Source organism: Meriones unguiculatus (assembly GCF_030254825.1).
Source record: "Meriones unguiculatus strain TT.TT164.6M chromosome 13 unlocalized genomic scaffold, Bangor_MerUng_6.1 Chr13_unordered_Scaffold_34, whole genome shotgun sequence".
Lineage (NCBI taxonomy): Eukaryota > Metazoa > Chordata > Mammalia > Rodentia > Muridae > Meriones > Meriones unguiculatus.
Genome location: NW_026843646.1, coordinates 16,739,693 through 16,753,087, shown reverse-complemented (window position 1 = coordinate 16,753,087; position 13,395 = coordinate 16,739,693). Strand labels below are relative to the sequence as shown.

At 42.9% G+C, this 13,395-nt stretch overlaps 1 protein-coding gene and 1 pseudogene across 1 annotated transcript in view; both read left to right on the top strand.

Moving 5' to 3' along the window:
- Positions 1 to 13,395, top strand: part of LOC110561735 (vomeronasal type-2 receptor 116-like) — a 799,658-nt gene that overhangs the window by 120,825 nt on the left and 665,438 nt on the right.
- On the top strand, positions 4,311 to 5,184 carry LOC110561731 (small ribosomal subunit protein uS2-like; annotated as a pseudogene).

Here is a 13,395-nt window from a genome sequence, read left to right as displayed (position 1 = left end):
CCCCTGGAGCTGGAGTTACAGAGGTGTGCTAGCCCTCCAAAATGGGCTCTTGGAATTAACTTGGATCCTTTTCAAGAGCAATAAGTACTCTGAACTGCTGAGCAGTGTCTGCATCCCCAATACAGTATGATTTCTTAAAAAGGAGGGTATGTCCATGGAGAGAGAGAGAGAGAAAGATGGGGATAAGGTTGTGGGTGTATGGTAGGAAATTCTGCTCTAGGAATGTTAGAAAGATTAGAGATGGAGCAAAGGGAAAAAGAAGACAGTGGAGACAAGTGATTAATGATTTTTCTGATTTATTTAGCTTAAAAATAACTTTTGAATATACAGTTTCCTCTTGATATGCACAGTTGTTTAGTTCAAGATTCTCCCACACAGATCTAAATCTTTGGGTGTACCTGTCACATTTACTTATTAACTTTTTAGTCTAGCAAGATAATGTACTGGGTTTCACCATGGCATCTTCAAACATATTCAGTCTTTTACATTAAGGAATTTAGCATTTGTGTAAAATAAACCTTTTACAGACTTTAAAGTTGAAATCATCTTTAGGTATCACTGTTACATAAGTAGTCACTAGAGTATTTCTTAGGAAATAGAAACAAGTAAAGATTATCTGTACATATTCAGAATACATGAAGTTAAAAAATGTCCTTCCTCCCTCCTTCATTTCCTCTGTGCATCTTCTCCCTCCCTTCCTCCCTCCTTACTTCCCTCTCTCCCTTCCTTTTACCCCCTTTCTTCTACTTTCTTTTTCTTGGCAAAGCAGGTCTTACTAAATGTAATCTCTTCTCACTGATGCTCACTGTGTAAACCTGGCAGCCTTCAACTCCCCTGCTACCCCCCACACACATATCAGCCTCCAAAGTTCTGGGATTACATGGGCCACAGACATGAGCCACCATGGTTGCTTTTGATTTTCTTCCTCAGTATTTTCCACCGGTATTCAGTTGACTTTGAAGATATGAAACATGTGGCCATGGAGGGCAGACTGTCTTTAGCATGTACAGCATGGAGCGGTTTAAATATGTGTACTCTATGGAATGGCTAAATATTGTGATTAAAATATTATATTCATATACTTTTTAGTGATATATGAAGAGTTAAAAATTATATTATTGCTGGGTGGTGGTGGCACACACCTTAGTCCCAGCACTTGGGAAACAGAGGCAGGTGGATCTCTGTGAGTTTGAGGCCAGCCTGGTCTACACAGTAAAGTTCCAAGACAGCCAAAGCTACACAGAGAAACTGTGTCTCAAATATATATGCCAAGCCATTCTCTGAGGACTCTGTTGGATATCCTGGCAAAACAGTGATCTGTGGAGATGCTTGTCTGTTTTCACCACAGCTGTCATATTACATGAGGCTGGAGCATAGTTGTTACACACATACACACACACACCACGTTCTAAAGACAGAACTCTTTAGGCTGCTTGGGAGACTGCTGGGTACCTGCTGATGTAATCTGTTTTCTTCAGAAATTATATCAGGCTTCTGAGTTAAGAATTTGCTCTGCTGGTCTTTGCCAAAGACAGCTGGGGCTTTCTGTCGCTGCCTGTTGACAATGGCTGTGTTCACATGCTGATCCTCAAAGATGGAGCCTTTCCAGAGTGAAATGATCTGGAGGATGGTGAGCTCCACCAGAGGTCTGGAGGGATCAGACTGGGTGCCCTGGATCTTCCAGATATAGAATGAGGATATCACAGCCTGTTTAGACTCCCACTATCCACAGGCACCCATGATCTCAATGTTGCCTTACCTGTTTTTATTAGAATGTTCAATGTGTTTGAATCAGAGAAAAGCAAATCCAGACTGACTAGTTTCTCTTTTGCTGCATTGTGAGGCTTGGAAAGGCAGGAGCCTCTGACTTTCCGATTGTCATCTGCCTGCCTCTTAGCACAAGGCAAGGCACAGAGGACGCACTGGCAAAAGCTTATGAGATGGACAGATCTATGCGATGACTCCCGAGTCCTCTCTTTCCTAATTCTTTACACTCCTTGGTACAGGCCCTGCTCACCACAGGTGCCTCCTAAGAGCTTATGTCCCAGCATTTCCTTAAAGTCCTGGAAATGGAAGATCACTTTGAAAGCAGCTCTATTATTTGTCCGGTTAAAACTCCAGCTGATCCGGAGCAACCAGCTGCATATTTGGCCACTCTGTATACAGAAGTTTTTTTTTTGTTTTGTTTTTTTGTTTTTTTTTTTTTTGCGATCTGTATCATTTCCTTTCAGATCAAGTAAGGCCTGGCATAACCACATATACATACTCTACCTCCATTAAAAATAAAAGAAATTAGGGACTATTTCTGACAGAAACTCAATGGCAGGCTCTTTGACCTCTCCATCCCTCAAGAGAGGAGCTAGGCAACAGAGGACTTTGCAGCCAGTTCTGAAGATACCTGATAAAACAGGGTCAGATGAAAGGGGAGGAGGTTCTCCCCAATCAGTGGACTAGGAAAGGGGCAGAGAGGAGATGAGGGAGGGAGGGTGGGATTGGGAGGGAATGAGGGAGCGGGATACAGCTGGGATACAGAGTTAATAAAATGTAACTAATAATAAAAAATTAAATTAAATTAAAAAAATAATAATATAAATTAAAATTAAGGTTTTTGGATCACCTTTATGGAGAATGTGAAACAAAATAACCTTTTCATTTGTAAGCATTACATATCAAATTAACATATAACGAACTTATATACAGTTAGGACTGGCATTAAAAGTAGAAGCTGTGGAGGCTGGAGAAATGGCTCAGAGGTTAAGAGCACTGGCTGCTCTTCCAGAGGCCCTAAGTTCAATTACAGGCAACCACATGGTGGCTTACAACCATCTATAATGAGATCTGGTGCCCTCTTCTGATGTGCAGATATACATGCAGGCAGAACATTGTGAACATCCTAATAAATACATAATATTTTTTAAAAAGTAAAAGCTGTGGATGTTCTCATTACATTTTACACTTCTAGTATGAAATATATTTTATGCACATATCCACCATCCAAACCAAAAAGTCCAGACAGGGTCTCATAATGTGGCTCTGGTTGGCCTGGAGCTTGCTTTGTAGACCAGCCTGATCTTGAATTCACAGAGCTCCACCTGCCTCTGTCTTTTGAGTTCAGGCATTAAAGCAATAATACCACCGTGCTCTGCTATTTGTTTTGATTTTTAAAGACAAAGCTAGTGTCAAGCTATGAACTCCTAACCTTCCTGCTTCTACTCCCCAAATGTTGGGAATACAGCTATGAACTAACCCATACTTCATGTTTTTCCTGCTGTGGGCTGAACCCAGAGCTTTGTTTATGCCAGGACAACACTGTATTGGCCATGCTCCAGCTCTAGCCATAAGAAAACCAAAAACAAGAAAAAAAGACAAATTAGTAAATGAAACATTAATTTAGAATTAATGAGGAAGTTCTAATAACTTGTCTCTAAGAACCTGGCATTTTTACTTGGCAAAATTAGGTCAGTTGTTGTCATGAATTATAGGGTTGACTTTTCCAAATGGCTTTGTCCTAGTTTTATTTTGTTGCTGTGATAAAACACTCTGACCAAAAGCAACTTAAGGAAGGGACGGGTTTATTTCAGCTTGCACTAACAGGTCACAGCCCATCATTGAGGCAGGGCCTCAAGACAGGAACCTAGAAGAGCTACTATGGAGGGATTTTATTTACTAGTTTATGTAGCTTTGTTAAACATCCCTGGTCTACCTGAGTAGAGATGGTGCCGCCCACAATGGACTAGGCTTTCCCACATCAATCATTAGTCAAGACAATTTTTCATAGACCTGGACATGGGTCAATCTCTAACCAGTAATTCTGAGGTTCTCTTTTCCCTGGAGAGTCTATGTTGTCTCAGATTGGCATTAAAATGTAACCAAGACAGGTTCCTTTGTGGAGCAGCTTTTATGTTCCAAGTGTATGCTTAAATCATCTGTAAGCTCTCAGCCACTGTTCTCTCTGGTGCTCTGCCTGTCATTCCTGTCGGCCACTATAGTCCCTGCCATGATGGTCATGGACTAACCCTCTGAAACTCTAGATACCCAACCAACTGTTTCTTCTATACCCAGCCTTGGTCATGATATCTTGGCACAGTGATAGAAAAGTAATTAAGACAAGGGGTTTGAAAACAGGAGAGAAATTATTTGATTTACACTTATCTCAAAGATCCTTTTGTCCTGTAAAATTAATAGTAAGATTTCAGAAATTAAACACACACACACATACACACACATGCACGCTTTTCTGCACTGTCCAGGGACAGGTCCATATGGCATTGTTCTTGATTCCTGCTGTATTTTAAGGGGAAACTTACACAATGTCCTGAGTCCTTGATGTCCTGCAGATGAAGGAGGAGGATGTCCTCAAATTCCTTGCCGCAGAAACCCACTTAGGTGTCACCAACCTTGAATTTCAGATGAAGCAATACATCTACAACAGGAAGAGTGATAGTATCTACATCATAAACCGGAAAAAATCCTGGAAGAAGCTGTTGTTTGCAGCTAGGGCTATTGTTACTATTGAGAACCCTCCTGATGTCAGCATCATATCTTCCAGGAACACTGGTCAGCAAGCTGTGGTGAAGTTTGCCACTGCCACTGGAGCAACTCCAATTGCTGGCCTCTTCACACCTGTGACCTTCACTAACCAGATCCAAGAAGCTTTCAGGGAGCCACAGCTTCTAGTGGTGACTGATCCCAGATCTGACCACCAGCCCCTCACAAAGGCTGCTTAGGTCAACCCGCCCACCATTGCTCTGTGCACACAGATGCTACTCTGCGCTGTGTGGACTTTGCCATCCATGCAACAAAAAGGGAGCTCACTCAGTGGGCCTGATGTGGTGGATGCTGACTCAGGAAGTACTGTGCATGCATGGCACTATCTCCCGTGAGCACTCATGGGAGGTTATGCCTGAACTTTACTTCTACGGAGACCCAGGGGAGACTAAGAAAGAGAAGCAGGGTACTTCTGAGAAGGCCATGACCAAGGAGGAATTCCAGGGTGAAGGAACTGCACCAGCTCCTGAGTTCACTGTCACTCAGTCCAAGGTGGCAGACTGGTCTGAGGGTATGCAGGTGCCCTTTCTATCCATCCAGCAGTTCCCTACTGAAAACTGGAGTGGCCCAGCCAGCCACTGAGGACCCACAGCACAGGCCACCTAAAAGGTTAGAGCCACAACTGAGTGGTACTGAGCTCATCTGCAGACCCCTGAGCAAAGGGGAAAATGTGGAAGGAAAATAAAGTTCTTAAAACCTGAAAACACACACACACACACACACACACACACACACACACACACACACACCATGTACAAAGAATAGTTTTGAGTGTTGGGTGTAATGGTACACTCCTGTGATCCTGGCTTTCAGGAGGTTGGGGCAGAAGGATTGTGAGCTTGGGTTATAAAGTGAAATCATCTCAACAATAATGACAAGACAACAGCAACCAGAGATTGTTTTGAGGCTGGGGCTTGTAGCTCAGTGGTAAATCATGTGCTAAGCATGCACAAGGCAATTCCAGGCCCTGTTGTCAGCTCCAAAAGCAGAGTATCAGGACTCAGAGGTTAAAAGGACTGGCTGTACTTCCAGAGTTCCTGAGTTCCATTCCTAGCAACCACCTATACTGGGATCTCATGCCCTCTTTTGGCATGCAGGTGTATATGCAGGTAGAGCACTCATATACATAAAAAACAAAAACAAAACAAAACAAAAAAACCTGGGCTGGAGAGATCTGATGCTCTCTTCTAGCACTGTATACAGAATAAACAAATAAATCTTAAAACAAAAAGCAAGAGCAGAGTATGGTCTCAACTAATGAATGTGGTGGATAGAATACAAGAGCAGGAAGGGAAGAAAGGTGGTAGCACCCAGGGTAGAGCTTGCACCAGATCTCCACCATCTGCACTTCCCCTCCCCACTCCAGCATGCACACACACTGCATCAAAACAGCCAGCTTTGTGCAAATGCACCCTGTTCATGTTCTCAGGATCTGCCCTCAGAGGAGCCCACCTTTGTTCTAATGTTCTGCTAAAGCTCTTTTGAACAAGGGGTCCTTCACTTTTGTTTTGCACTGGACTCTGCAAATTATGTAGCCAAGGCTTGATTACCAAACATGCAATCTAAGTAAGAGCAGCCTGCAAAGCCCCACAGTACCTATTTATACTGTAGCCACTGCAGTCACAGGTACTTCAAAAAATGTCAAGACTCAATGGCCTAGCACACAGTCTGTCAGCCATCTCTGGATTTCTCTTTCCTGCACCCCAAACATGGTTCAAACTGAAAATGGTGTGCTTGGTACACAAACTTTTTTTTTCTCAAGACATAGCTTTTCTGTGTAGCCTTGGCTGTCTTGGCTTTGTATATAAGGCTGGCCCTGAAGTCACAGCTACCCACCTGCCTCAGTCTCTCTGAATGCTGGGCTCACAGGTGTGTGCCACTGCACCCAGCTTACAGACTTAATTTTAAGACAGAGTCAATAGCCTACTTTTTGTCTTTAGGTTTTCTATATAAGGGCTTGGAATGTAGCTCAGTTGGTAAATCTTGCATTTGGTACACATCTGTAATCCCAATAAGGAGGTGCAGTCAGGAGGACCAGAGGTTCAATATCATCTTTGTTTCCTTCCCAAGTTTGAGGCTAGCCTGAGATACATAAAACCTGATCTTAAAAAATAAGTTTTACCTATATAAAGCCATCTTTTACATACATGAAACCAATCAACATGGGTACAGCTAAGGAAGATATTATAAACTATCAAGATGATGTGAGGGTGAAGTGGACATGTGGGAAGTAGGAGCAACAGGACTGAATGATGAATGTGGGGCTGAGTGAAAGGCCAGAATCAAGGGTGGCAGTCATTAAAAGTCTTGCTTACGCAACTGAGTGGATTGAGATGTGGCAATGCATCAGGGAAATTTTAACCACAGTGCTCAGTCTCCTTTGTTATGGGTTGTAAGAAACAATCTGAAGGGGCCCTGGTTATGCCTGCAGGACATATGGTCAAATCCAGACTGCCTGCCTGAACTGTAGTGGCTAACCACAGAAAACACTTGCAATGACTGTATAGTGAAACCACTTACCCCACCGCAGCCCATTACAGGAGTACCAGGGTGAGAAATCCTCCCCACTAGGAATCAGCTCTTTCTTGTCTTCTAAGGCAAAAAAGCCTGTTGCCTCTCTTTTGTAGCTTCATCTCTGTGCTGTATTGCCTTCCTCTCTTGTGGCTCTCAGCCCTCAGGAAAACAAATCTGGACTTGTTTTGTTCTTTCCCTTGTTAGTGAAAGGTGATGGTAGTTATATTAGTGGGTGGGATATCCTTCACCCAACCTCAGCAATCAGGCTTCCCTGTCCAGGCTTATCAGTTTCAGCAGCCTGGCAGTTGTTGGGTGAGAAAACAAAGCATAGCTTCAGTAGATGCTGATGTGTTCACTTGTAGATAGGAGCACACAGCACCTTTAGGCCTTTACCTTATGTCATGGGAAACTTCATTTACAAAACAGCCATTTAAATGTCCACTATGTCTAGGACCTTAATAGAATAAATATGCCCAGGAAGGTAGTGCTCAATTCTAGTTTTGAAAAACAACTTTGATAAAGAAAAAGAAATTAAAATAAACTTGCATGGTGGGAATATAGTTTACTATTAGTAGGAGGAATAATGATTACCTTGGGTTAATGTCAATATTTGCAAATAAAATTTAAACAATAGGCATTTAAAGAGTAAAAGGGGGCTGAGGAGATGGCTCAGTGGTAAAGAGAACTTGATTCTCATCTAAAGAACTAAGTTCAGTTCCTAGCATCCATGCTGGATAGCTCACAGTTGCATCTAACTCCAGCTCTGGGGGCCCTGACACCCTCTTTTGGTCATCACAGACACACACATACATATGTACACACAAAGAGTTATACACACACTCAAAATAAACATAGATCTTTTTTAAAAAGGTAAAATGAGAACCCTATCATTACAAAGTCAACCCAAAATGGATCAACGGCCCAAATATAAGAGCTATAATAATGCTTAGCTTACATATAGGTGGATCTTCATGATGTTACATTCAACAATGGATTCTTAGATATGACACAAAATCATAGAAAACCAATAAAAGGTTGGATTTCATCAAAGTAAAATACTTTTGTGGACCAAATGGCAATATCAAGAAGATAATATGACAGTCTACAGACAGAACATCTTCAGGGTTTATATTTGATAGAAATCTAGTTTTTAGAGTATACAAACAGAACAAAAACAAATAGGGCTGGGTTAGGGGTATGGCTCAATAGAACAGAGCTTGCCTAGCATTGGGGAAGCCAAGAGTTAGACCCTCAGTAGTGTGGGGTAAGGGTGTGGTTAGGCAAAGGACTTGAATGGACCTTTCTCCAAGTAGAATTAGAAATGGCAGACATAGACAGGAAAAAATGCTGAACACTATGAGTCATTAAAGAAATATAAATCAGAAGGACAGTAAGACATCTACTCAGCTAGGCCTTGTGGTTAATTCTATGCTGCTATCCTCTGTATTGGGGATGAAAATTAGGCAGGAGAATCCAGAGTTCAAGTATAAACTAGGTTACAGATTAGTTATGTCTCTAGGGAGACCTTGTCTTAAAAGCAACAGCAAAGGTTAATAATTCATACTTATTGCGCCAGGCAGTGGTGGGGCACTCTGTTAATCCCAACACTCACTCAGGAGAATGAGGCAGACAGATCTCTGAGTTTGAGGCCAGCCTGGTCAACAGAGTGTGTGCCAGAGCTACACAGAGAAACCCTGTCTTAAAAAGCAAGCAAACAGAAAGTAAACTAAAACAACAAAACCCCAAACAAACAAAAAAAAAAAAAAACAAATGAAAAGTAATCCATACCACTTATAATGTATATAACATTAAAAAAAAAGTTTTGACAAAGATATAAAGTTAGAAATAAAGTTAGAATCCTTGTTCAGTGCTGGTAGGTAAAATAATTACCATATGTAATTCACTATTGTCTAGTAGTGCTACTCCTAAGGATATACCAAGAGAATTGCAAATTGGTACTCAGACACTTTTTTATTCTTTTAAGATTTATTTATTTTACATATGTTAGTATTCTATCTGCATGTACACCTGCATGCCAGAAGAAGACATCAGATCCCAGTATAGATGGTTATGAGCCACCACATGGTGCTCGGTGGGTGCTGGGAATTGAACTCAGGACCTCTGAAAGAGCAACCGGTGCTCTTCACCACTGAGGCATTTCTTTAGCCCCACCCACATACTTTCTATACACAGTCATGGTACTAGACAGAAACAATGCACCAAACCACTAGTGGATAAGCAAAGCTGGTTTGTATATATAGTGGAAGGTTATTCAACAGTAAGGGAGAATGCAGTACTGATGCTCAAATGTAATACAAGGCAGTACTAATGATACAGCAGGGATAAAACTAGGAAACAAGCCAGGTGGTGGTGTGGTGGCTCACGCCTTTAATCCCAGCACTGAGGAGGCAGAAGCAGGCAGATCTCTGTGAGTTCAAGGCCAGCCTTGTCTATAAAGAGAGTTCCAGAACAGCCAAGGCTACAGAGAGAAACCCGATCTCAAAAACCAACCAACCAACAAGCAAAAACCAAAAACCTAGGAAACAATATACCAAACAAGATTAATTCAAGTTATAGGAAGTAGGCAAACAAACCCATAGAATCAGAAAGCAAGTGGTTATTGCCAGGGCCTAGAGAGGGAAATGGTAGTGTCTATTTAATGATTTTGGGTCGGTGAAGAAAATGTTTAGAAACTAGACAGATGTATCCAGTGTCCAACAGTGAGATATATTAAATGCCACTGGAGTGTATATTTACTTTTATGATATATAAGTTTTATCCCTGTATTAAAATATTTTTTATTTTATGTGTATCAATTTTGCATGTTCATGTGCCACATGCATGCCTGTTTCTGGAGGAGACCAGAGGAGGATCCCATGTACCTGGTGTTACAGTTGTCAATTGTCATTCGAATGCTGGGAGTCTAATCTGGTCTTCTGGAAGAGCAACACAGTCCTCTCAAATGCATAGTCATCTCTCCAGTACCTTATCCCAAATTTCAAAAAGAAGGTAAAATTGAGGGGCAAAATCCCACAATAATAATTATAAAAATCACACACAGTCATGTGGTATCCCTCCCCTTCTGGTAGCTTCAGAGAACACAAGGACCAACTCTGACTTCATAAGGAAGGACTTTCTAACTGGGTTGTAAGCCATGGAAAGGGCTGTCTCTGGAAGAAGTGAGAGTACTCTTTACTGAAAAGGTGGAGGAAGAGCTCCCAGGGACATGTCTGGGAAAATATCTATATGAGGTGTGGTTTATGGTTTTGTTTGCTTTAATTATTTTGAAAACCAACCTACTCTTCATCACTTCAGTTATGCTGACTCCTCTGACTGACTAGCAGCCATTTATAAAGGAGACCCTGAGTTAAATTCTTATAGCATGGCCCAGCTCAATCCACTCAGACCCCTGCTGAAAAAGTCTGCCATATCACTGGGAATCTAGCCTAATGGTAGAAGGCTTTCCTAGCATGTATGAGACCCTAAGTTCAATTACCAGCACAGAATCAGGAAGGGAAATGTGTGCCTATAAAAAAGAACGAGTCAGTCAGAGCAGCTAAACTCATGACCCTTTGGACTCTGAGTTCACAGCTCTAGTCACTAGCTTTCTGCTAGTCATTGGCAGAGGGTTTAGGTGTTGTGCTAAGCACATTGGCATCTACCATATACAATATATTAAGGATAAAACCCCTCAGCAGATGATGTCCTCACTAAGATAATTTCTAAACCAAAGGTTCTGAAAACTTCAGTCTTAATTTGCATACATATTCTACTACTAAACTTCATAATCATTAAGAAGTGACAAAGTAAACTCATCCAAGTGTTGTGCCAGCCAAATCTGAAAACATTAGTAGTGGATATTTTGGGAAGAGGGACTGTCTCTGGCATGAACTGATTGGCCTGCTCTTTGGTCACCTCCCCGTGAGGGGAGAGCAGCTTTACCAGGCCACAGAGGAAGACAATGCAGCCAGTCCTGATGAGACCTAATAGACTAGGATCAGAAGGGGAAGACTGGGGGAGGGGCATGGGTGGAGAGGGTAGAGAAGGGGGAGAGTGGGTGGTTAGGAGGGGAGGAGGAAGGGAGCTACAAGGGGGATACAAAGTAAATAAATTATAATTAATAAAAATTAAAAAAATAACAATATAAAAAATAAACTCAATCGACTTGGATAATCTCTAGACTGGACAAAGAGCCCCACGAATTTATTCTATTGTGCTTTTGCAGTAGAACAACTTGGAAGTTAACACTTGCTTCAGCTACCAGAACCTTGAGACAAAAAAGCAGTGAAAGTCAGGTGGACTGGACTGGGGGTGGGGGTGGGGGCTGGCCCATTTCAGGAGGATCCCGGGGGTGCTCTGTTCCTAGGTGGAATCCAACTCCTTCGGGGCCTCAGAGGAAAGCCCAAGCTGACCGCCCCCAGCCCAAGCAGCACTTCTGCAGATTGCTCAAGGCTTTTCCACCCTCACCCCCCCTCCCCCCCGCCAGCTCGGTGTCTTGTTTCTAAAATCCCCATCTGCATAACATAAACAGGAAAAGTGCAGCAAAAAGCCTTGGAGGTGCAAATTCCAAGCTTCCAGCTGAGGGCGGGAGAATCTCATCCACGCTGCCAGCAGCAAGCAGGCAGCAGAAAAGAGCAAACTTTCCAAGTGTGCCCGCGCCCCTCCATGCCCTTCTCCCCCCAATGCAAAAGGGAGAGAGAAGGCGGAAGGAAAAAAAACCCGCTCCAGGAAAATAAAGAATAAGGGAGGGGGGCGTTGAAGCAGAGGCCCGGCCTCTAAGAGCTCGGCCTCCGAGGCAAGAATGCACCCAGCCTCCCACTTCCCGAGCTGCGGATCCCAGCGGCCTTGGAGGAACCCGAAGGCCAAGCCCTCTCAGATGGGGCGGGGGAGGAGCTTTCGCGAGGCGTAGCGCAGGCGCAAGCGTGACGGAAGCGCCGTTGCTATGGCTACAGACACTGAAGAGAAAACGATGAGCTCTCTTGGGCCTGGTGGGTTGGCGATGGGAACCAGCTTCCTGGAGGCGGTGGCGGCGGTCAGGGATCGGCTAGTGGACTACTTCATCTTAGTAGGTTGAGACCAGGAGAAGCCAGGTAAGGGTGTGGGGCAGGCGCCGCCTCTGCCCCCGGGCTCCGCCTCCGCCCTCAGCAGTCAGTGATGGCTCAGAGGTTAAGAGGGCTGCTTTTCATCTGAGTTCAAGTCCCAGCAAGCGCATTGTGGCTCACAAGCATCTATAATGAAATATGTCGCCTTCTTCTGGTGTGCAGGTGTACATGCAAACATGATAAACCTTTAAAAAAATTCTCTGCTTTTTTTTTTGCAGAGTTCCTAGCATGTCCGTGGTGGTTGACAATCTTCCTGTTTAGGGGAATTTGATGCCATATGACCTCCTGGAATATAAGGCACAAATGTGTTACACTTATATACATTCAGGTAAAATACTCTTAATACTCATCTACGCAAAAGATAAAAATAGCCCCCCCAAAACAAACAAACAAAAAAACAAAAACTGAAGTCAGTGGGCCTGGTGGCACACACCAGATCTCAGTGAGTTCAAGACCATCCTAGTCAACAGAGCTAGTCCAGTCCAGACAAAGCTACACAGGGAAACCCTGTCTTGAAAAAGCAAAACAAAACAAAAACAAACAAACATAAAAGATCATAAAGCAAGTGTTGTGACACATGCCTGTAAATGGAGCATTAAGGTCAGGAATGAAGGTCAACCTGGACTATATGAAACTCTGTCTCAAAAACGTAACAGCAGCAACAACAGCACACAAGAGTCTGCCTGGGATGCTTTGGGACACTGAAATTTTTTATCTTAATTCTTGGCTACGTAGGAAGCTATTGAGGAGTGTAGTTCTTTGAATGAAAATGACCCCTACAGTATCATATGTTTGAAAATATGGTCCCCCATTGGTGGAAAAATTAGGAAGTGTGATCTTGTTGAAGAGGTGTGTCACTGTGGGTGGGCTTTGAGGTTTTAAAATCCCACATGATTTTTCAGTTAGCTCTTTGCCTCAAACTTGTGGATCAGGATGTAAGATCTCAGATCCACTGTTCTCTCTGGTTCTCTACCTGCCATTCCTGTCTGCCACCATGGTCCCTGCCATGATGGTCAGGGAATTACCCTCAGAAACTCTAGGTACCCAAACAACTGTTTCTTCTGTAAGCAGCCTTGGTCATGATATCTTAGCACAGTGATAGAAAAGTAACTAAGACAAGGGGTTTGAAAACAGGAGAGAAATGCTTTGAGGTACTTATCTCAAAGATCCTTTTGTCCTGTAAAATTAATAGTAAGATTTCAGAAATTTCAGGCCTCAGAGTGTCCCGACT